Source organism: Lagopus leucura, unplaced genomic scaffold, assembly GCF_019238085.1.
Source record: "Lagopus leucura isolate 7727_CA_CO unplaced genomic scaffold, USGS_WTPT01 Super-Scaffold_100009, whole genome shotgun sequence".
NCBI classification, from domain to species: Eukaryota; Metazoa; Chordata; class Aves; order Galliformes; family Phasianidae; genus Lagopus; species Lagopus leucura.
Genome location: NW_024962266.1, coordinates 16,803,832 through 16,825,462, shown reverse-complemented (window position 1 = coordinate 16,825,462; position 21,631 = coordinate 16,803,832). Strand labels below are relative to the sequence as shown.

General features: G+C 41.5%; 1 protein-coding gene across 11 annotated transcripts in view; it reads left to right on the top strand.

The window, feature by feature from the left end:
- Nucleotides 1-3,296: 3,296 nt before the first annotated feature.
- Nucleotides 3,297-21,631, top strand: part of ADGRL2 (adhesion G protein-coupled receptor L2) — a 155,874-nt gene continuing 137,539 nt past the window's right edge. For 4 of the 11 annotated variants that reach the window (XM_042873920.1, XM_042873919.1, XM_042873918.1 and 1 more), the window contains exon 1: nucleotides 12,696-13,050. The gene's annotated coding sequence lies outside the window, so the exon portion shown is untranslated. Of the gene's footprint in view, nucleotides 3,379-12,695; nucleotides 13,051-19,708; nucleotides 19,728-21,631 lie in introns of those variants that run through there. The other 7 variants (XM_042873915.1, XM_042873914.1, XM_042873913.1 and 4 more) reach the window with 5 other exon arrangements.

Genomic DNA, 21,631 nt, shown 5'->3' with positions numbered 1-21,631 from the left:
TCCTAGTTTGGATTCAGTGAGAATTATGGAAACATGTTTTCTGAAGAAATGCTGAAAGGTGTCTATTTACATTTTTACCAATTGTTTAAAACTCACTTTTACAACTCAGAGCTGTAAAACTCCCTTCCTGCATGCAGAAATAAATATGATTCCAGAAGTTTTTAATGAAAATGGGGAAAATAAACTTCAGTCCTGCAGCTGAATCCGTGTAGGTGAATCCACTTCAGCAGACATTAACACAAGCCCCAGCTCTGCAGATATTTTCAACCTTTGGGGAGGGTAAAAATGTCTTACAGAAACCAGTTGATTTTTTTTTGCTCTAAATGGAAGATTTCCTCTCTCTTGCTTCCTCTCCAAGGAAAACTGCCAACCCCACATAATTCTTGTTGTATTCTCAACTGTTTTCTGGCTACGTCCTGATCTCATGAACTAAGGAAAAGGCTGTTAGCTCAGGGCAACTTCTGTTTATCTGCAAATGCATTTATTTGACAAAAAGTAGAATGTGTTAATTATATATGTTGGATATATGGTAAAATGAAAGCTAATTGATACGGATCTCTTTACATCTCTGTGATTCCCTTTTTAAGGATGTCTCCATAAGAGATGCGTCCAGTTGTCTCAAGGAAAACATTTCTGATAAAATACATTCAAACACCTTTATGACTGAATCCCAATTAGGGCATAAGGGGTTCTTTAGGTTTCTAAAAAGGTATCTATAGGGATATTTTCAGCAAGAAAGGGCATACAGCTATACTGGTGATGTACAGAGAACTTAAAAAATGTGTGGAAAAAAATAGAAAACCTGCTCTTTCACTTCATTTTGCACTCATGTAACCCATCCTTTTTACTTTTAGCTATACATAGCAGGTATAAAACTATCACACAGACACACGATCTCCTCTCCTCCCATGCTGAGCTTGTTTCAAGGCAGCCTGCAGATTTAACCCAGCTGAAGCTGGCTTTGGGAAGACGCTCTCACAACACCTCCTTTGGTGCCAGGCAGTGGGGGCTGCTCCCCACATCCCTGGGCTGTGGCTGGAGGAATGCCAGTGTGGTGTGCAGGGGCTTCCAGGGACTGATCAACAACATTACTGCTGTTCAAAACTTCCTGTAGGTTTGAAGCGCCCTGGGCCCATTCTGTGATTCTTACAACCTCCTGTGGCAAGGACTTAACAATCCAGTTTCCTTTAAATATGTCATGTTTGTCTTAGTACATGTTAAAATTTTCAGAACTGGAGCACCAATTGCATAGGTATGCAGCAGAGTCCAAATAATTAAGTTAAAAAATAAGCCGTTAGCATTAACAAAAGGTAACGACCCCGATTTCCTGGTGTGGTGTGGGCGTTTTAAGCTGAATTGTCAATGCGCTTTGGACCTAGAAGAGTTTAACAAGCCCTGGGTCTTGTGCCAGAGATCCTGTGGGCAGATGCAATTGAGAAGGTTTGTGTTTCACTGCTGCAGCTAGAAAAGGGAGGGAATGGTTTAAACTAACTGAATAAATAACTGGTGGGCTGATCAGGCCAGGTCTGCGCCGCTTTGATCTTCCGCTGTGCCCCTCCGGCCACCGCAGCAGCCCCAGTCCGGGAACCGCGCACGGGCGCTCCCAGCGGCCCCCGTCCCCCGTTCCTCCCCGCCAGAACAAGCCGTGCAGTGCTCAGCTGCTTCTCGTTGACCTTGAGAGCCGGGCCCCGTGCATGTGGCACAGCCCGAAACGTCGGAGTAGATCCTCACAATTTTGCATCAACACGGAGGACAAAAAAAAAAAAAAAAAAAAAAATAATAACAACAATCCCAAACCCTCATTTCTAAGATGGGATTTGGAGAAGGAATGCAACAGCGCTGCCAACCTGCATTCTGCATCAGAGCAGAAGAATGAGTCAACTTAGCATCCTTTAAATCGCTTCCAAGTGTGTTGTTTACCCTGCCCTGACACGTTTTCCCCAGCGCATCGCTTCGCAGCGCCGGCCCTGGCGACGTCTGCGGGAGGAGGGAGAGCCGGGGGAAATCTGGCGAAGGGAGAGCCGCGGGAGAGGCGAGGAGGTGGGGGAGCCGCTCGGCGGGCGGGAAGGAGTCGCCGGTTCCCTGCCCGGCCACCCCGCCGCACGGTGCGTTCGGCGTCGGCTGGGGAGAGCCGGGCTGCAGCAACCGTCACGCCGCGCCGCACCTGGGCCCGGGCCGGCCGCACAAGTTGGGCAGCGCGACGTGCAGGGCACGGCCAAGGAGAAAGTGCGGCGGAGACGCCTGCCGGCCTGCGGCGCGCCGGCAGCCAGCGGGGCCGCGGGGAGGCGGCGGCGGGCGGGCAGGCGGCCGACCCCGCTCTCAAGCAGCGGCGGGCTCCCAGTAGCCGGGCGGCCGCTCTGCGTTCCCCCGCAGCCCCGCACCGGGCCGGGAGCGGCGGGCGCCGAGCGCTCGGCCTTGGATGCGAGCGGCCGCCGGGCGGGTGCTGGCCTTAACCCCCGCGGCTGGGAGAAGGGAGGGCGGAGGGAAGGAAAACAAAAAGGAAGGAAGGGAGAGATTTTTGTCCTTCGCCGGTGCCGCTCTACGTGCTAATATGTTTATATGATTAGCTGAGCCCAGGGGTGGGGAGGCAGAGAGAGAGGGGAGGAGATTGGAGGGGGAGGAGGCTGGAGGTGACTCCAGTTCAGAGCCGCCGGAGAGTCTGTGTCAGGACTTGGCGATCCCCAGTCACACACGGAGAGGTGCATGAGCAAAAAGGAGACTGCGATACGATTCATTGGGGTTTTTTCCTGCTGTGTACGTACTGCGTTTTTCCCAGTGCCGCGCGGTGCCCGCCCGCTCTCCGGCCGCCGGCGGGGCAGCAGGGCCGGGAGGACGGCGGGCAGCAGCGGCGGGGCCGCGCGAGGCCGGAGCCTGCCGAGGAGATGTGAATTAGGTCGCCGCGAACGCCAGAGAGGCAGAGGAGGGGGGGCTCGTCGCAAAATTTGTGAGTTGCTCCCCGCTACTCCCGCCGCCGGCATCGCCTCGGCTCCCTCCTCCCGATCGCTGCGCAGAAAGGACTCCAACCAAGGCTGGGCGCACCCGGCGCGCCGCACCTCGTCCCCTCCGCTCCTTTCGCCGTTTAATTGAATTTTTCCTTCGCCTGCGTGCGGGAGCCTGGCTGCATCGTACGTTTCGCGCGGAGCGGAGCGTCGGGAACCGCAGGAAAATGTTGACTTAACCACGGCGAAGCCTCCCGGCCGGCTGCGCGGAGAAGCCACCGTGCGCGCAGCCCCAGCCCGCCGCGCCGCAGCACCCAGCTCCCGCCCGCCGCCCCGAGCCGCCGACGCCGCCCGGGGCTGACCCCGCGCCGCCGCCCGCTCGGCGGGGCCGCCGGTCCCGCTGGGGCCACAGAGACCGGCCCGCCTTCGGCTTAGGGAGGTAAGCGCAGCCCCGCGCCGCGGCTCCTCTCCCGCCGCTCGCTCGGTGCTGGGCACGCGTTGCCCGCGGCCCCTCCGCCGGCGGCGGAACGCGCCCTTCGGCGAGGCCCATTGCCCGCGGCGCGGCCCCGCACCTCCTCGCTCAGCCCCGCGAAGGTTCCCCTCGTAGCCCCCCCCCCCCGTCTCTGCGGAGGCCCCGCGCCTCCCCTTTCTCCCCCCTGCCGAGCTGCGGGGCCCCCGGAGCAGAGCAGGCCCCGGTGCGGCTCCCACGAGGGGAAAGTTGCGTCGGTGCTCGCTAAATGATTACCTGTTGCGGGTTTATTTGTGTGCAAGTCGGCCGAGCGCCCTTACGTGCGGGGCGGAGAAAGGGGGGGAGAAGAGGAATAAATCGCCCTTTGTCGGTTGTGGAGTGAGAACAACTTTTTTTTTTTTTTTTTTTTTTTTGGCTATTTATTTTCTCATATAGAAATCTGGGGCCATCTGGAGACAGAACGCAGAGCGTGTCAGGAGGCAGCGCTGCTGTGTCTGCCTCTAAAAATACCACCGGGCTGCTTCGGCCGGGCCCGGGCGGGCGGGCGGGCGGCATGGCCGAGGCAGCCGGGCTCAGGTACTGCTCCGCCGTGCAGTGCCCCGGTGCGGGCCGGGTCGGGGGAGGGGGAAGAGGTGGCCACGGGAGGAGCGCTCCGCTGCCCCCGGCCCCCGCCACCCCCCTCCTTTTGTCGCCCGCCCCCTCCTCCTCCTCCTCCTTCTTCTCCCCCCAAGAGGTGCCATTTCTCATCGTTCTGCACAAATTGTTGGAATTAATGCGAGTGTGAATCCGTACCGTTTGAAGGGGGGTATTAGCATATCAAAGGGCTCTCGGCTCCGGCTCAATTGAGAAAACTTCAGTTCGTCTTCCATTTGCTTCCAAGCGGAGGCCCAAAGGGCAGCAGGGATTGAAAAGGGGCAAAATGGGGAGGTGGGTGTGGGTGATGTTTCTGAACTTCGGCTGTTTTGCAATTACGCGAGTGAAAACCAGGGTCCGTTCGCTGCAAGTGCTCAGACAATTCTATTCTATTGATTAATGGTTTGCTCCGAGAAAAGGAAAAGTGACCTTTAGTGACGGCTCCCACTGCCTGCTGAGGGCTCCGCGCGGGGGGATGTGCGGATGGACGGGGCCGTGTGGTGCGAGACCACTCGTGCGGAGCCGGTCAGCCAGCCCGCCCGCTCCTCATGGCCTCGTGCCGTGCTGTGCGGAGTGCCTCGAGAAGTTCGGAGCACCACCGGCCTTATGCTTCCATTTCCTTTCTCTTCTGGGGGGAGGAAAAAAAAAAAAAAAGTGAAAATGAGCTTTTCTTGTAATCTCATTTAATCAGTTATAGTGAGTTTGCTGAGATAACTTCATTTGCAATTACTATTACCTCGTAAAATACTTTGATAACAGATATGGCAAAGCGTTCTGGTGGCGGTGAGGAACGTGTACCGCCGTTGTACATGGCCAAACGTGCGCAGCTTTGGGCCGTTTGTGATTATTTCCATGGGTATGAAGGGGAGTAGGCCGGCCTGGCCTTTATCTTTGGAAATCAACGCTCATAATCCACCAGCCCAAAAGCCAACCCAAATCCAGTTATCTGTCAGCATGATGGGACCTCTTCCAGGGGCCAGATGCCTCTCAGGGACAGAGGGGCCACGCTGCTCTGTGTCTCTGGTAGGAATTAAAAATAAACAAAACAACAAAACAAACTTCCTTGGTCTTGATTTCCTATTCCTCTATTCCTTCCTTCCATACCTTGCAGTTAAGGGTACAATCATGGAGATAAATATTTTGTTTTCAGAAACGTGTTTCAAGTATTTGGTATGTAGCAATTGTTTATTTATTCATTTACTTATCTTTTTGGTGGGGGTGGTTCCTCATTTGATGATTGGGAGGGTGCTTTTATTTTTTACTGTTATTACTATTTTCTTTTCAAGCCCTGTAAGTGCTGTGCCTTTAGAGCAGGATGTCCTCACTCTTGCTGCAGTTTCCTTTCATTTAATGAAGGAACTGAGTAGATATGGTATGCCTTGCGAAACCCCCTGCAATTAAATAATTCATATAGATTTCTGTTATCCTTAAATGGGCGTTTGGGCATTTTGTAAATAGGCGTGTTTAGTGGTCCTAAAATTGCACATCATTACTTTCCGGTAATTTTCAGGGGTTTATTTATCTAGCATCTTCAGCTGTCTGGAGCAGTACCTTTTGGTTGTACAAAAGGAGCATATTGGTGTAATTGCCTTTATCACACTTAAGTTGCTATTAACTAGTCTGCTCGGGATGCAGAGTGCTGGGAAGAAAGCGCATTATCCTTACAGCTATTAGGGATAATCTAAAAATTGTACTAAAGATGTTATGCTTCAGTTTATATGATGGCAACTCCAAATTTGACAAATCTCCCAAGATTTGAAAAAAAAAAAAAAAAAAAAAAAAAAAAAAGTAGTGGAAAGAAGATTTTCAGCGCTCAGATGACAAAATTGGACCACTTAGAGAAAAATTAATGTGCTGCAGCAGCGCTTCAGCTGCCATTTTCAATCAGTGTAGGTTGGCAACAGCAAAAAAGTGCAGACGACGTTCAGCTGGCTCAGGGTGCTGGTGGCTGGGGGAACCGGGATATGGGATCATGTGGGGTAGGAGAAACCAATTACTTCAGGTTTTGACTTGAGAATTTCCAGTAAACATTTTTTTTTTTCTGGCTTTTGGCTCTCCTGCTCATTAATAGACCAACATCAAAGCAGGCAACCAAACTTCCAAATGTTATAAAAACTAATGTAAAGATACAGATCTCACATGTAGTCTTGCAAGTCTTAATTTAAGACAAGCAGTTGGAGTTTTTATTGCTGCAATTTTCACAATCAGCAGAGACATTAACACCAGGCTGCTGGGTGTTTCCCTTCTCAAAACGAGCAAGAGGAGAGCTCTGAAAAAAGCAAAGTTTGCGTAGTCCTTGTGTGATAGCTTCAGAAGCATTCTCAATGTTTTATTTATCTCTCACTGCTTTTAATGCTTAAAGTCAAGAAAGGGCTGCTCAGGAATTCCAGTATCTTGTAAGGAGGCACCTTATTAAAATCTGAGTAAACTAGATAGTGCAGTCCTAGGAGCGTGTAGCTGTTATGGTTAATAATGTGGGTTGAACTGTTAGTTTTGTTTTTAAAAAGACATTATGTATAGCTGACACTAAGGTGATATTAAAAAAAAAAAAAAAAAATAGTTCTGATGAAGAAAAAATGTTCCAGTCTTGAGTTAGAGCTTTTTAGAAAGGTCCATGACTTTCACTGAAATGAATGTTAGAAAGAGAGGTCTCTAGCTAGGGAAAACGTTTTTCCAAGTTGTTCATGCAATGCAACCATGTAGTATGTCATAAATTCAGACACATAGATAGTAATATTCATCCAGTATGAGGTGGTATAATTTAATGGTTTGAATGGGTAGATTTTTTTATTTTTATTTTTTACTTGAGATTTGGTCTAAAAAGGTTACATATTTCCAAGCCAGAGCTCATCCCGTGTCCACCTGAAATGTTGGCATGCATATAAGAAAAACCGTTCACTTTTACTGCAACTCTCGTTGAGAACAGGACTGTGCCTGGGAACAAGGGGAAAAAAACAAACCTACCGGTGCCCACCTGGAGATATTTTGTATCAAAAATCGCTGCTTGTCTTCTCTGCCTTCCTCTGAGGAACCTGTGTGGATGACTGATAATAGAAGAATTTGATGTAGCAGTTAAGGGTTTTAGCTGGTGAACTGCAAGGGAAGTTAAACTACATCTGGTATATAATTGAAATAGTCTTCATGCATAGGTAGACAAGCAGTCAGTTACAGAGCAGTGAACTTAAGGGCATAGGTTCATATTCAGACGTGTTACTTGGAGATGTCATGTTAAACAGACAGCTTTGAAGCATTTTTTTAGGATTGATGTTTGCGATGTACAAATGAGAAGCTGAATAATGTGTAATTTCAAATCACAAGTGTTTGTGTATTGCTTTTAGACTTAAAAGCTGTTGTTTTTTGTTTTTTGTTTTTTAAACTCAGTTTGAAACAAGTAGAAGATTTGGGCCATCACGGTTGTAATTGGATGTCAAGAAAGCTGGAAAAACAAAAAGCTATTTTAGGGCCATTCTCAGTAGTCGTAACAGTCATGTTTAATATTTAAGTAGTTTTCAAAGATATGCATTTTATTTCCAACATTTCTGAAAATGAAAGTACTGGTGGGTCTGTTGGAATACGGATGGAACGTGCGATATTATGTGACTATATAGCTGGATTAGGAATTACTTCCAGCTTTGCTTCATCAAATACGATTCTTTTCTTTTAATCGTTCTTCATATTAAAGCTGAAAGATGGCAGGCTTAAAGCCCCTTCCAGTCAAACATTTTCTTGGATTTCATATATTTTTCTGCCATTAATGTACGAGATATGTTTCTACAGCATGGATTGCGAAGACTGTATTCCAAGCAGTTTAGTTACAGAAATACATTTCCTTAATGAATATTCAGATTTTACAGCATTCTGTAGATAGACAATCATAGTTAACCAGAAATGGATTGCTTAAAAAAAAGAATCTTGTTCTAATTTGGAATTGTAACATCTCCAGGTTATGGATCGTTGAATTAAATGGGTTTTTGTATGGGTTTTTGAAGAATGTGTAATTTGTGCATGCCACAGTTTTTCTTTTTGATTTTTTTTTCATGAGGTGCTGTAATGATTCAACTTTCTCTAGCCTACTATTTACCAAAATTATTTAGAAAGGCTTAATAATAATAATAAAAAAAAAGTCACAGGCTGACTGAGGCAAGCACAATGCTTAACACCTGCATGTAGAGTGCAGTTTCCAACAAAATGCTATTGATTGTTATCCTGGCAGAAAGCAAGCTTAAATACAGCTTGCTTAATTACCACAAAAATGCTCTTTTATGAGTAAGGTGCTTCATGTTTGGAGGTTGTTTCGTATGTTGTCTGCTAAGTAAAATCCCATCACACTTGTATAAGTTTGCTCAATTATCAGAGCGGCTAAGAGGAGGGAAAAAAAATCAATTTACCCTGAAAAGCGCAAGAAATAAGATTACCTTGGTAGGTAGGAACTTGCCAGCACTGTCCAAATTGCTTAATATTATCAAACATTGCCTTTGTTCATGTTCAGTAAGAAGGATATTGACTATTCTCCATGTCCAGGTCTGCTATTTGGCTGTTTCTTTATAAGATATAAGCATGTCTTATTTTTATTCCTACAATAGCGATTATAGATAAATCAGAGGATCTAACAATAACTTTATAAAATAGATGGAATAATACCATTCACTGGAGAAATAGTATTTACTTGAGATAAGTGATCACCACCAGTTTTTTTTTCTCCTGTCTAACTTGTTGTTCTTTTAACAGACAAATGTAAATACCTTAGCAGACATTTCAGAGTGAAAGGCAAGAGATAAAATGTAATTACTTTTCGGAGTGGCCCTGACGATGCTCGTGTTCTTGTCTGTAATACAAGAAAAATCTGTGCTCATCACCTCAGAATATGAAGGCCATTGTTACCCCTGAATATAAAAATATTTTCTGATTTTTAATGTTGACCTCAGTATTTATCTTCAGCTCTTCTGTGTAAGCTGGAATCCTTATAGCCGTAAATTGTAGTCGCTCTTATCCAACCGAGCATTTAATAGAGCACCTAATGGACTCTGCTCCTGTATTTTTCTTGAATGCATAACATCTTGCTTCATTCAGTCACCAAAACCAACTTTGCTACAAGGACAGGCTACACGACAAGTTAGAATCAATGGACCGTTTGTATGTCACAAAGTCAGTTTACTGGAATTTCAGAGGAAACTGGTTGAAAAGAGAGGACAAATGTCACTTTGAATAGAGATGTTTAAATCAGACTTCTGCCTTAGGGTAAAATTTAGGTCTGTTGTAGCCTAGATGTAATGTCTCCCTCTACAGAGCACAGCATTAATCATGGCTTGACAAGTGATCATGGCTGAGAAAAATAGGGCCTGTCTTGGTTCTGTGGGTTTTTGTGTTTTTTTTTTTTTTTTTTTTTTTTTCCCCTTAATCTCTTAGGAGCACATTATAAGCACTAACATTTACACAGAAAGGTTTAAGTATTGGTGCCTGTGTTTCAGTCATGAGAAGAGCTGGCTTCAGAGGAGATCCAGTGTGAGCTATTGAGAAGCTGCTTAGGTTTCTTAGGTAGATTCAGTATCAAGAATATTTTCCTTCCAAAGTAATGCAGCATTTTTTCTCATAGCAGATGCATCTTACTCCATTTCGTCATACAAATACTGTAGAGTTTAGGCCTGTTTTGTCCTGTGATCTGTGAAACTCCTCTGAAGTGACTGTTATTGCTGCTGCGTAACCACTGTCCTGCACTGTTTTATTGTGTAAGAGAGGTGCTCCCTTTTTCCTGAAGGGCCAGTATGGAGTGACAGTAGATTAGTTTTAATGTAAAGTGACTGACTTGATGCTGATAAATGTGTGTGAGTTTTTTTATACTATGTTTATATTTTAGTGATACATTACTTGGCCACCACAAGCTACAAATGCTTGAATGAGGTAAGAGGAGCAAAGGCTGCTATTTAAGATCCTGAGTTCTGATACTGTACAGATGGAAGCAAGTTTTATATGTTAATTCTTACATTACGGAGGCCTTGATGCACAGATTAGGTGTTGGGAGTGCTCGTACCTTCTATGGTAAAGAAGATTGGTAATGAATTAACACTGTGAATAAGCAAATTGTGGTATTTCTTAGGTGCCTTTGCTGTTTTCTCTAGTGGAGATAGCATGTAGAGCAGCTTAGCATTACATATGCATGCCTTCCAGAGGGGTACACCTTTATAACGTGCAATTAGATTTGTATCTGCGACTGTTGAAAAATAAAGATAATCAAGTAGGACCAAAACAAATCATCACTGGTGAACCGTGCTTTTAAAAATTATACTCTGTTTATTTATTTGCCTCTGGATGTGATAAAATCCAAAATCTCATTTCGAGCAGGAAGCTGCTTTCCTTTTTGCCCTCCGTTGGTATTTTTGCATCAGTCAACACCTCAAACCAATTATTGCTCTAGATGACAGAATAATCTAACACCGATTACTGTAAGAATTGTTTCTGGCAGCTGGGGAGGGGATGACCAACCTTGTTCCTGGTGGTGATGCTTTCCTTGTTGCTGGTGAGATCCGGTGTGAATAGGGAGGCTGGCTCTGGAATCAGTGCAGTGGTAGTGTGAGGGGTCACATGCAGAAGGAGACTGGAGTTCACCTTTATATTTTCTTGCCGTATCGTATCTATTGCTTTTTTAGTATAGCACTCTATACTGGCGTGAATACTGTTCAAAATCATTCCTGAGCAATAGGTGCTGTCGGCTTTAAATAAAGCGATGTTTTAAAGGATTCCCAATGAGAAGTTCTGCTGTTGATGTTGCATTTCTCTGACAAATCTACAAACCCTGTTTTTATGGTAGGCATAATTCTTTTCGTCTGGTCCAGACGTCCCTGTGTTCAGTCTTTGAAGTTTAATTTAGACTTTTTCCTATGCAAAGTGACTGAATTGGAAAATTCTTTCACAGAATGAGTAACGATACAACTTCCCTTTGAACAGCATGCATTTTATCCAGAAGACCAATCCATAAGTATTTTCCTGGTAAATCTGTCATTTAAATATTGAAGGGAGGGAGGTATCTCGGTGGCTGTGATGTGCCTCCCTGCTGCAGGTACCACTCCTGGCAGCGCAGCGGGTTCTTGCCTGCAGAGCACTGCAGGGTGCAGGAGGGAGAGAGAGAAGGAGGCTCGCAGCATGCAGGGGAGGGGGCAGCTGGGGCTGGGAGCCATGTGAAAGGCACTTGAATGCTGACATTATTTGAAAATGAGAATAAATCCTTTTGCCCTTCTGGCAGTCGTAGCCTGTGATGGAACAGAGTATCATCTCTTCCCAAATGTTGGATTTTTTCTGCTGCTTCTCCTTCCTCATTCTTTTCCTCATTTGAGGAGGTGTATAATAGTATCTAATAATAAGTGGTTGTGGATCTAACTGCCAAAGGTGTTCTGGCAGCAAGGAAGAGCTCTGGATGCAGCCATCAGCATCTTGAGGTGAACGCCTCAAATCTGCCCTGCACCTGTCCCTTAGAATGCCTGTAAACTTACTAGAATATCACGAGCCTACTTCTGTCTTTTTCTGCTGGGGTTTTTATTTTTTATTTTTATTTTTAATCTCATACTGAATGCTTGAAACATTTTATTTTGGAGCTTATTTTTCCAGCAAAATTCATGTAGGGCCTAATTTTTTATTTTATGAATATACTTGATTAATCTAATGGCATTACCTGTTGAAGGAAAGAAAGTGGGATTTGGCTTTATAAGAGAAACAAAAACCCCGGCATACTTCCATTCTTTCCCTGTTAGCAGAGAAATGGACAGTGCCTCGTGTCTTCCCAGGTTTTTGATGGTGTGTGGGTGCTAAAGGTTAGCAGGACGTAGACTTAATTTTGGTCTGCTTAATATTTATAGCTTTATTCATTGAAGCTTCTTTGCATTTGTGTTGGTGGAATTTTTATCTGAAAACTTGTGTTATTAGGAAGAACAAACTTAAGATACGTTATGGTAAGATAATGCCTTTCATAAGAAAAGCAATTTTAATCCAATTGAGTGAAAATTACCTTGCTACTTCATTATTTGATATCAACTGCTAGAGACATTGTTGATTTTTGACGTAAGCTTAACCATTCAGTTCAACTGATTTTTAAATTTGGATGGCATGTGTGTCTCATTGCACCCAGCAGTGGCACTGGGTGTTGTCTCACAGCAGTAAATGCAGTGATGGCTTGGGTTTGGGTTAGACAGACTCATCGGATAGCATTGCTTTGTTTTTTTTCTTTGGGGTGAGCTTTTGTTTCTCTTTGGTTCTAGATAAGCAGTACATCTTTTAATTCTTATATTTTTTTCTTCCCTAAAAGGATTTAGATGACTGTAAAAGAAACACATATGTTTCGATCCAGGGAAGACTAAAGCTGAATGTTTAATTTTGAGGGAAAAGAACAGACACAGGCATGAGGAGTGAAGTGTTTTCTGTGTTAACTCTTTATGTCAGGTAACAGTTAAGAAGGATTGCTGAGGGGATTCCTTTTAAATAGTCAGTGAGTTTTTGGGTTCCTGTGCCAGCTGTTACCCACATTTTTCACATATTTTTGCTAATTCTTCTTACTGCCTGCAGAGGGAGCTTGCATATGAGATAATCAGAGTAATCAGGACGTTCAGGGCTGAATTGTTTCCAGTAAGTACAATTTCCTTCTGCTGTGCATGCTTTGCTATGCACGGCAGAAAGGCTCTGCAAGACAGCTTTTAGAAAGATTGTCCATCAGTAGCAGTAAATAACAATGGGAAAAAAACCAAAATCGTTAGTAAGCAAGAGCTGGCATAAATGCTACATTTTTTTTTGTTTTTTGAAGGAGTGCCTTTATATTGGAGGTGTGAGAAGGAACGGAGTGAAACAGTTCTTGCGTGTCGAGGTACAGGAGAACAGTTTTGGTGCTCTGTATGACGGGGAGCAGATTTCAGTTGCATAAACTGTCTTCTCTGATTCTGAAAATGTCATGTCAGCATGAGAGAAAACACAGTGCTAAGGGCTTCAGTTCCTCTTGAGCAGAGTAGTGTGCTAGCCAAAAAGCAATAGGTAAGTCTTTTCTATTTATGCAAGCGGTGTTGTGAATCATAATCGTGGTGATTGAAGATGGAAAGCTAACTCTTAATTTTGCCTTTTCTGTATTATAAAAATGTGGATGATTCTATCCTGGTACGGTTGATGAATTTATACAGTTGTGCTTAAGCAGGCAAACGGTGGAAGGGTTTGCTAGTTTAAGCTTTTAGCAAAAATACAGACAAGAAAGAGTAAGGAGTATCAGAACATAACTTTATTTGTAAGTAGTGAAAAATCAGAAATGCTTTTAATTGTTACTTTTTAATCTGGCACAATGAATGAAATGTTCTAGTGTACTATAGGTTTTACAATTTGTATTATAATTGACGGTGAAAGCATATGATCCTTTAAAAAAGTTGAGACCTTTTTAATGAAGAAAACAATTCATTTATACTACAGTTTTGCTTTCCAAACAAAAGCATAATAGATGGAACTTAGATGCATTCTACACTTTTTATCTCTGGGAAAACAGCGGCAATCAATTTATTTTAAAATATTCAAGTAAATTTGAAGATGATTTACTGTGATACTTTTAGGAGATAAAGCAGTATGCATGCACATTCCATAAGACAGACACAGCATTCTGTAATATGCTCTCCTGTAATAAATCTGCCACGTAAATTGATATGAGAGTTGGATTTTTTTGTTGTTGTTTTGTTAAGCTTAAAGTTCCTATAGCTTAAACTAACATGTTCAGCCTCAGTCTGGTCTTAGGGTTTTAATTTGGATTTTCTTTTTATACGCCAGGAAAGACTTACCATATCTAAAAGAGCAGCAACTCAGTGTCGATTTATTATTTATACTGGCTAATCCTTGCTAATGTGAAAAGTCAGCTTGTTATTGTAACACCAAATGGCCCTCTAAGTAGGGAAACAGTTAAGTAGATCTCCTGTAATAGGTTGTTGTCTAATAAAGAGATTTATGGTATTGGCAAAGGCTATTGTATAGGTATTACCCTCTCACAGCATGATCATGTATTATCTTAACAACTCAGTGCCACATTTATGTTGAGCATTTTCATAACAGAGTAAGAATATTAGCCACAGCAATTACACTCCAATAGGATTATAATGGTAAGACTTACAGAAAATGTATAAATGATGTCTTTTGTAGAGATTTTGGTATGTACTGGGAGTTGAAAAGTTACAACTTTGTTTTTGCATTTAAGGATACTGATGTATTTGCCATGATGAAGAAAGCGGTTTCTTAATTTGTAGTTTGCTGAGGAATTATGGGGAGGCAGTGGACATGATCTTTCTTGTGTCTTTTACTTTCCCTGTGAGGTAAGGGCATTTCAGAAATTTAGTTCAGTCGAAATTGCTGTACAATACAAAAATTGAGATGTGTATATATAACTCCAATTGTACTGTAGGGATAATATGGCTGAGATTAAGATAGATTCTTCTACAGCCTTGTGTTTGGAAGGTAGAACAATGATAATTTACTTGCTACACTGAAGAGCCTACTTGAATAAAGTCATATTCCTTCATTTTAGCAGCAGTGTAACTCATTTTCTGTTCCATCAGGTCTGTTTTTTTATGGTGATAAGTAACTTAGATACTTTAAAAAATGGCTACAAACAACAAAAACGACAATAATGTCATACTTGTACAGTTTTCATGGAAGTGACATTCAAGCTGTTCCTTAATTCTTAGAAAAAATTCCATCTGTTTAAAAAAAAAAGATGTTAATATTCACTCACTTTGCAGAAGCAACACATAAGCCACATTTAATAAAACTAATTATGTTTTATCAATAAAAAAGAACACAGTGAATGATTGAACAAAATACATTAGATTGTGCTGGCATTTATGAATAACTGCGCTAAGCGTAACAACAGTCAGAATGACTAAGGGTAGCTAAATTGCCATGTATTTTAAGATGTTACCTTGAGACATTTCAGTAAATAATGGACATATAAACAAACATACCATTCTTCCTTAGTGTGCTGTAACAGAATGATAACTGGGGTTATTCCAATTTAAGAATATGTGTAGATGGCAGTTATTGTTGTAAAGAACTTCCCAGTATATGTTCTGTGTATTATATATGTCCATGAGTAGTATTAGCTAAATTTGAGGAATGTGTTTCCTAGATGTATGGGATTAATTGTATGTATAACACTTCATGTAGAAAGATCTTGTGTTTATCTGTCTTAAATTGTTATTGATTACCAGAAAGAAGAGATGAGATACTCCTGTTTCTTTTGACAATAAATACTTTTATCAGCGTGTTTTTAGAAGCGTTGCACACAGAGTTAAGCATTTTCTGGTGGATTATTAGATGATAGTTGAGGATTGAAAATTGCATATTCAGTGCTGAATATTCAAAAGTTGGTTACTTCTGTAACCGTTACAGCACTATATGACTTACATTTCTTCAGTAATTCATACATCTTGTATTTACACATTTAGAACAACAACAACAAAAAAAAATTGTAGAGCTCTTTTAGTGTTATATTCAGAACAAGAACTATGATCTGAAAAATTTTTTTTTCAATTTTAGAAAAACTTCCATAGCTTCTTCGATTGGCTTTACATCATTCATTCTGAGATGTGAAAAACTATTGTATCTTTTATCTGTAAGTAAAAAGTAAATGCGTAAGGATGAATGTTAGTTACCCCCTGATGAACGTGGAGCTCCAACCCATTTAAGAGCATGAATTGTGGAGAGCAAAGCTTGACTTGTAGATGCTAACTAGGAAGCAGATTGGAACAGGAAGAAAAATGCATAAAAATTCCATAAGTTAAAGCAATTGTTTCAATGTTTTGATTGTTAGAATTCTTTATAATTTCTTAAAGTATTACAAATAAGATACAGTAGATTTGTTTTATACATTTCTATCACTGTAAAATGTTTTCTAATATTTTAGAAGGAAAAAATACATACAAAATTCCTCTTGATTGTTATCCATGTGCTTCTTAAACCACTTATAGAGTGCATATATATAACCGTGAGATAAAGACTATGCATTTTTCTTTCTGTACAAATCCCATAATGAATAGCTGCTTAAAATTAGAATTCTTCTGCTTACGAGACAATAAATCAAAGCACAAATCCACATTGCAGTCATTTTACTTGTGGCATGAATTAAAAATGAAGCCACACTAAGTCATACTTAACTGCCCCTGGACAACTAACCCTGGAGAAGGGATAAGTGGTTTTTTTTTTTTTTTTTTTTTTTTAAATTATAATATATATCTCTTTGTCTGTTTGGAACAGCAGCGTTGTTATGACTAATAAAGGTTTTGTATTTGGCAAATTGAATGCAAGTGATCAGTAGTTTTTGGCTCATGACTGAAAAATCTGCCAAACAGAGCACAGAAAGGCAGTCTAACATTTAAAATATACCTGTGAATGAAATTCATCTTTATGCTTCTGTCACTTGCACACAATTCCTGTATCATCATCGCTTCTAGTGATATGATTTCTGGTGATCGTGGTATTTACATCAGTGTTTGAATACTAGCACGATTAGAAAGTACTGTTTTCAGCCTGCTTGTTCAGCCGCTTAGGTTTTTTTTTCATTATTATTATTATTATCTAGGGAATGTAGTGACTTAGAGTGAAATCAGCTTTTGCTACCTATCTATTTAATGGTCATTTTAAAGTTTGGTATATTTCAATTATATTCAGCTTATTCTTTGTCCAGCCTTGATTTTTTGTATACATTGTCTTGCCAAGAGTCTAAAACCAGTAAATTTCTTGCTCCTAGTTTATTTTTCACAGGAACACTGAATGAAATGAAAAAGACTAACTTTACCTGAAAGAACACTTATTTGTTATAGTTTTATGTATTTATTAAGTGCTTACTGAAATTCCTGTGCGTTAATTGAAGAAAAGTCAAGTAAATGAAAGATCAGCTAGGACTCAACATAGTATTTATACTTATTTCTAAGGTATTTATGTCATAACCAATGCGTCAAATAAAGCTATGGTATTAACGTTATTAAAACTCATCCGTAGGGATTTTATGAAAAATACTAGGTACACTGGAAAAAATTGTTGTATCTTCAGCGCTGTGTTTAAGCAGTTTTTTCATGACTTCTGCACAATTGAGAGATACGATTAATGTCTCCGGAATTACTTTTTTTTCAGCCATTACTATGGTTTAGGCGTTGTTCAAAGTACTGCGTGCTGCCAAAACAAATTTTAAAATGTAGAAAATACATACATAGAATATTTAATAATATATACATCCAACTATGCTCTGTGGAATTTTCTTTGATTCACAAATAGAACACAGAAGTAGCTTCCCAGTGCTGAACTCTGAGATATGTGGTTTCTTTGGTCGAGTCCATTTGACCCTTAAACACAAGGTGTCTTTTTCTTAAAGTGTTAATGAAAAATGGTGCGTACAACATGTTTTAATCTGAGTTAAAAACAGGTGCACTTTTTTTTTTTTTTTTTTTTTTTTTTTTTTTTTTTAATACTGTTGGCTGGTGATTGAGAGCTTTCTGATGACATTGCCTGATGCTTATCTCTTGTCGCCTTGCATGCAGTGGCGGCCCTGTCATGGCTGCCCCTTGGGTCTTTGTGGAAGTGTGACTCTTCCCGTGGTGCAGATCTTAACGCAGGGCCAGGTGCTTTCGGTTGCTTTGTAGTGAAACAAAGCTGCAATCGGTGCTAATTCAGCTAATCGTCGGGGACTGAAACAGCCCCGTTGCCCCTCCCTTGCCTCCACAAAATCGTTGTGATACAAAATATCTGAGATGAAACGCCGAAGTCTGAGATGAGCTGTCTTCCGATGATGGTACTCAGAACCCAGGTTTGTCCTTTTTCTGTTATTCACAGTCAAAAAGTCAAAATCTCCATTTTAATGAAGACATTTCAAAGAACAGACAGGCTTAGAAAGACATTGTATATCTTTACATGCTCCTTCCTTTTAAACATGGAAGGAACCCTGAGGCTATAAATTAGAGTTTTATGTTTGGTAGTTGATCGCTGCCTGCCCAATAGCAAGGAATAGTTAAAAGTTCTATAAAAAAAAAAAAGTTGTAAATGGCTTGGTGGTTTCATGCTTTTCAGTTTGTGGTTATCTTATGTGCCCCTCATGTCATGTTTTTGTCAATATTTTTCTTTCACCTAAGAACTATAGCAAGTGGGAGGAAAAGTAACTTGCTTGAAAGAATGTAATTATACCAGAGATGCATTTTCATGTGGGAACCTTTATACTGCCTTCATGTAAATGAAGTTTACTATGGAAACCGTAAGAGCTCTTCTGAGCAGAAGACTTTATCCCATGTTTCATGGGAAGCACTAGTTTGCTTCACTCTCTTCCCAGAAACCACAGGTGCACGCACGGCGGCTGGAGCAGATCAGTTCTGTGGTGCTGTGGATGGGTTGCCTGGGGACTCCTGAGTGATGGTCTTGGGTGACAGAGTGCAGGATTCTCTGCACTTTCAGTAATGTGCAGGAATTAGAGCCACCTAAGTGGATAATCCTATTTTAAGGTTTTTATTTTTTTTCTTGGTAGGTTATTACGTTCTTTTTTTTTTTTCCCCTATGTCAGTGTGTTCTCAGGCATGCTCATTGACATTCACTTCATCTGAATGCTTATTTCTGGAGACGGAAACTACAGCGCAACAGATTTAAAACCAGTAAATTCTTAAGCCGTGCTGACAAACCTTTTGCACTACAGCGTAGTGCTCAGCATCCAGTAGTACCCTGGTGTGATGCAGACAGCGGTGCCGCAGCCTCTGCTGGTTGGGCTGTGGGGTTAGTCCTGTGGACTGTGGCTTCTGGGATCCACTTTTCTTCACCTGGTACAAGGAGAGACATAGATGGTTTTATTTCAAAGGCTCTGTGTTTCTAAGGTTTGTGTACAATTTTAAATATTTCTGTAATGTTTTCTGTTCTTCAAAGTTAATAATCTCTTGAAATACTGTTTCCTAATCAATTTGAATTATTGACGTTTTGGTCCTTAGTAGAAGGACTCTGGTACTTTTTGTCGCAGATGACCAGTTTAATGAATTATACCTTAGTATCTGTAAGTGAATAGGGAAATGAAAAAGAAATTCATAATTATACTGCATGGGGCTCAAAATGAAAAATAGCACATAGCCTTTTGTGTAAGCATGTGCGCGCATAAGTGTGCATCCCCTTGTGTGCTTGTGGTGGCCTTTCTGGTAACATTTGGTGTGTTACCTTTCTCTGTGTAGCATCTTCAAATTGTTATTCAGAGAGATATGTGCCTTCTGCTGTGGACTAGAGGACTTTTTTGGGTGGATCACAAAACTCACAGCTGCAGTTAGTATGGCTTGCACTTAAGTTTGGTCTTGTGCGTTGGGTTATGAGCAAGTGGGGCTGTTGGCAATCCACTTGGAGGAGGTGGCATTATGTTCCCCACTCACTTATTCTTTGCTTTGTACACTGCTCTGAGTGCTCTGTGCTGACTGTTGGCTCGTGTCCCACTGCTGTCAGTCTTGTCGTGCTCCCTCAGCCACTGCCACACCTTGTGCATCCCTTCTGCCGCCGCTACAGGACCAGGACATTGGGATGTTGTGCCTCCCTCAGGCTTTCACATCCACCTGCTCTCTGGCATTCCTGCTGCCACCTGCGGTGGAGTTCCATGGAGCTCTGCCTGCTTCCCTTTCTGCTTTTCTTCTCTTTTCGTCTTTGTTAACGCACAGTGTGACTCTCACTGACTACTGGTGAGTAATCGTTCAGTCCATGGTTGACTGTCTGATGGGGAATTCCTCCTGGGCTGGATTTGTAATCTGAGGCTGAAGTGCTTTCAATGCATGAGGTTGTATAGTATTATTTCATGTTACAAAGTCAATCTGTTTAAATGTGTAGAGTGCCACTTAGATTGGTTTGCCTTACTGAGTAGCTATGGCTGATGTGGCTTAGTAAGTGAAGATTTTCAACAATGAAGTGTCTTTGGGCAAGGTGTGAAATAGGGTGATCCTTAGGTATTGCTATCATTCACCGTATTGATTGGTGAATGAGAAGCTGGTAAAAAGGCTTGTGTTTTCTAACTGGGGACAGCAGTTCTTCAGTTTACTTCCTGTCTGTTGTGCTGTCAGCCTCCCTATTGCTGTTGGTGTGGTAGCTGAAGGCTTAAAAATGTATTTGTGAAAGCAAGAATTCGTTGCATTTCAAATAAATTGCTATTTTTCTTATAAATAGAAGATCAGACCTAAAGGTTAGACTATCTTCAAAGTGGCGGTAAAAATATGTTTAAGACCCCATTCTGTTCTCTGCTATCACAAGACAAGATGACTTGTAAATTGCCTTGCATGAAAGTGAGTTTGATTTAAGGTATTAATAAAATCTAAATTTGTGCGTTCTTGCTGTGGGGACTGAAGATTTTAATTTAGTGAAATGCCAGAACAGGTTTCTTTGTGCGCAGTTTGATGAGTGTTATGTGAGAACTCCATCCTACTAAATTAGGGCAGACATCTATATTACACTGTTTACAAACTGCTATGATTAAAACCTGTTAAATTTCATATTTAATATTCAGTCATCTTTGAGCAGAAACGTCGTCTAGATTTCGCCTCAGTGCTGATTCTTGTGTTAAAACAGATGTAATGGCAAAAGCTAATCTGAGTGGTAGCGAGAAGCCTGGCATGTGGCAGGGAGGGCATGTATGGTGACGGCCTGAACGAGAGCCTGGTGCCACCATTGTCTTTACTATGCTAAACGGAAAGGGTATGAATTTGTCACTTTAATGTAGAGCTGTGTTTTTACAGGCAGCAAGAAGTAATTTAAACATTTTTATTTTAAAATGCTAATCTAAAAGTCAAGTGTCTTTACAAGGAAAGACTTTGCGGCGCTGAAGCATTTGGGCTCTTAATTCCCATGCACTGCTTCCAGTGACAGGGATTCCTGTCCTTGAAATGTGTGTGGGAATTGTAGGTGCAGGCTTCAACATAAAGAAACCATTGGTCCAAAGAATAAATAAATATTAAATGTGCTTACATTTTGTAAATACACTCTTCCATCAGTGCCTAAATTCAGCCCCGGTTGCAGATACTTTATAACCTGATGCCATCAGAAGGTCCTGAATGGTAGTTGTCAAGCATAGGTATTGCTACTCTTTTTAGTATCTTACTACTTCAGTTTTCTTCATCTCTCTCTTAACATGTCAAATAAGAATGTAGGAGATGTCAGGAGAATATGATAATAATTATTTTTTAAAGCAATGTTTTGACTTAAAAATAATGTTAAAACAATCATGTTTAAACAATTCATAATGCAAGCATCTGGGGAGATTCATTGCTAATTAAAAAGAAAAGCAAATTAAATATATTCTGCATACTTGTTTGATCCAGTTTGCTGTTCTTTTATATCTCTAGGTACTTCGATACAAATTTCATTTTGAATGAAAGAAGGAAATGAGCTTGCTGATACTGCCCCATATGTGTTCATTCAACGAGGTGATGCTGGCAAAGTTATTTCAAGTGTTATATTCTCAACTATTGCAAATTTGGTTATCGATTCTTTTCAATTTATAAAAAAACAGTAAGAATGTAGGGCTTACAAAGTGTTCTGGAAATAACCCCTCTCTCTTTCTCTCTTTCTCTCTTTCTCTCTTTCTCTCTTTCTCTCT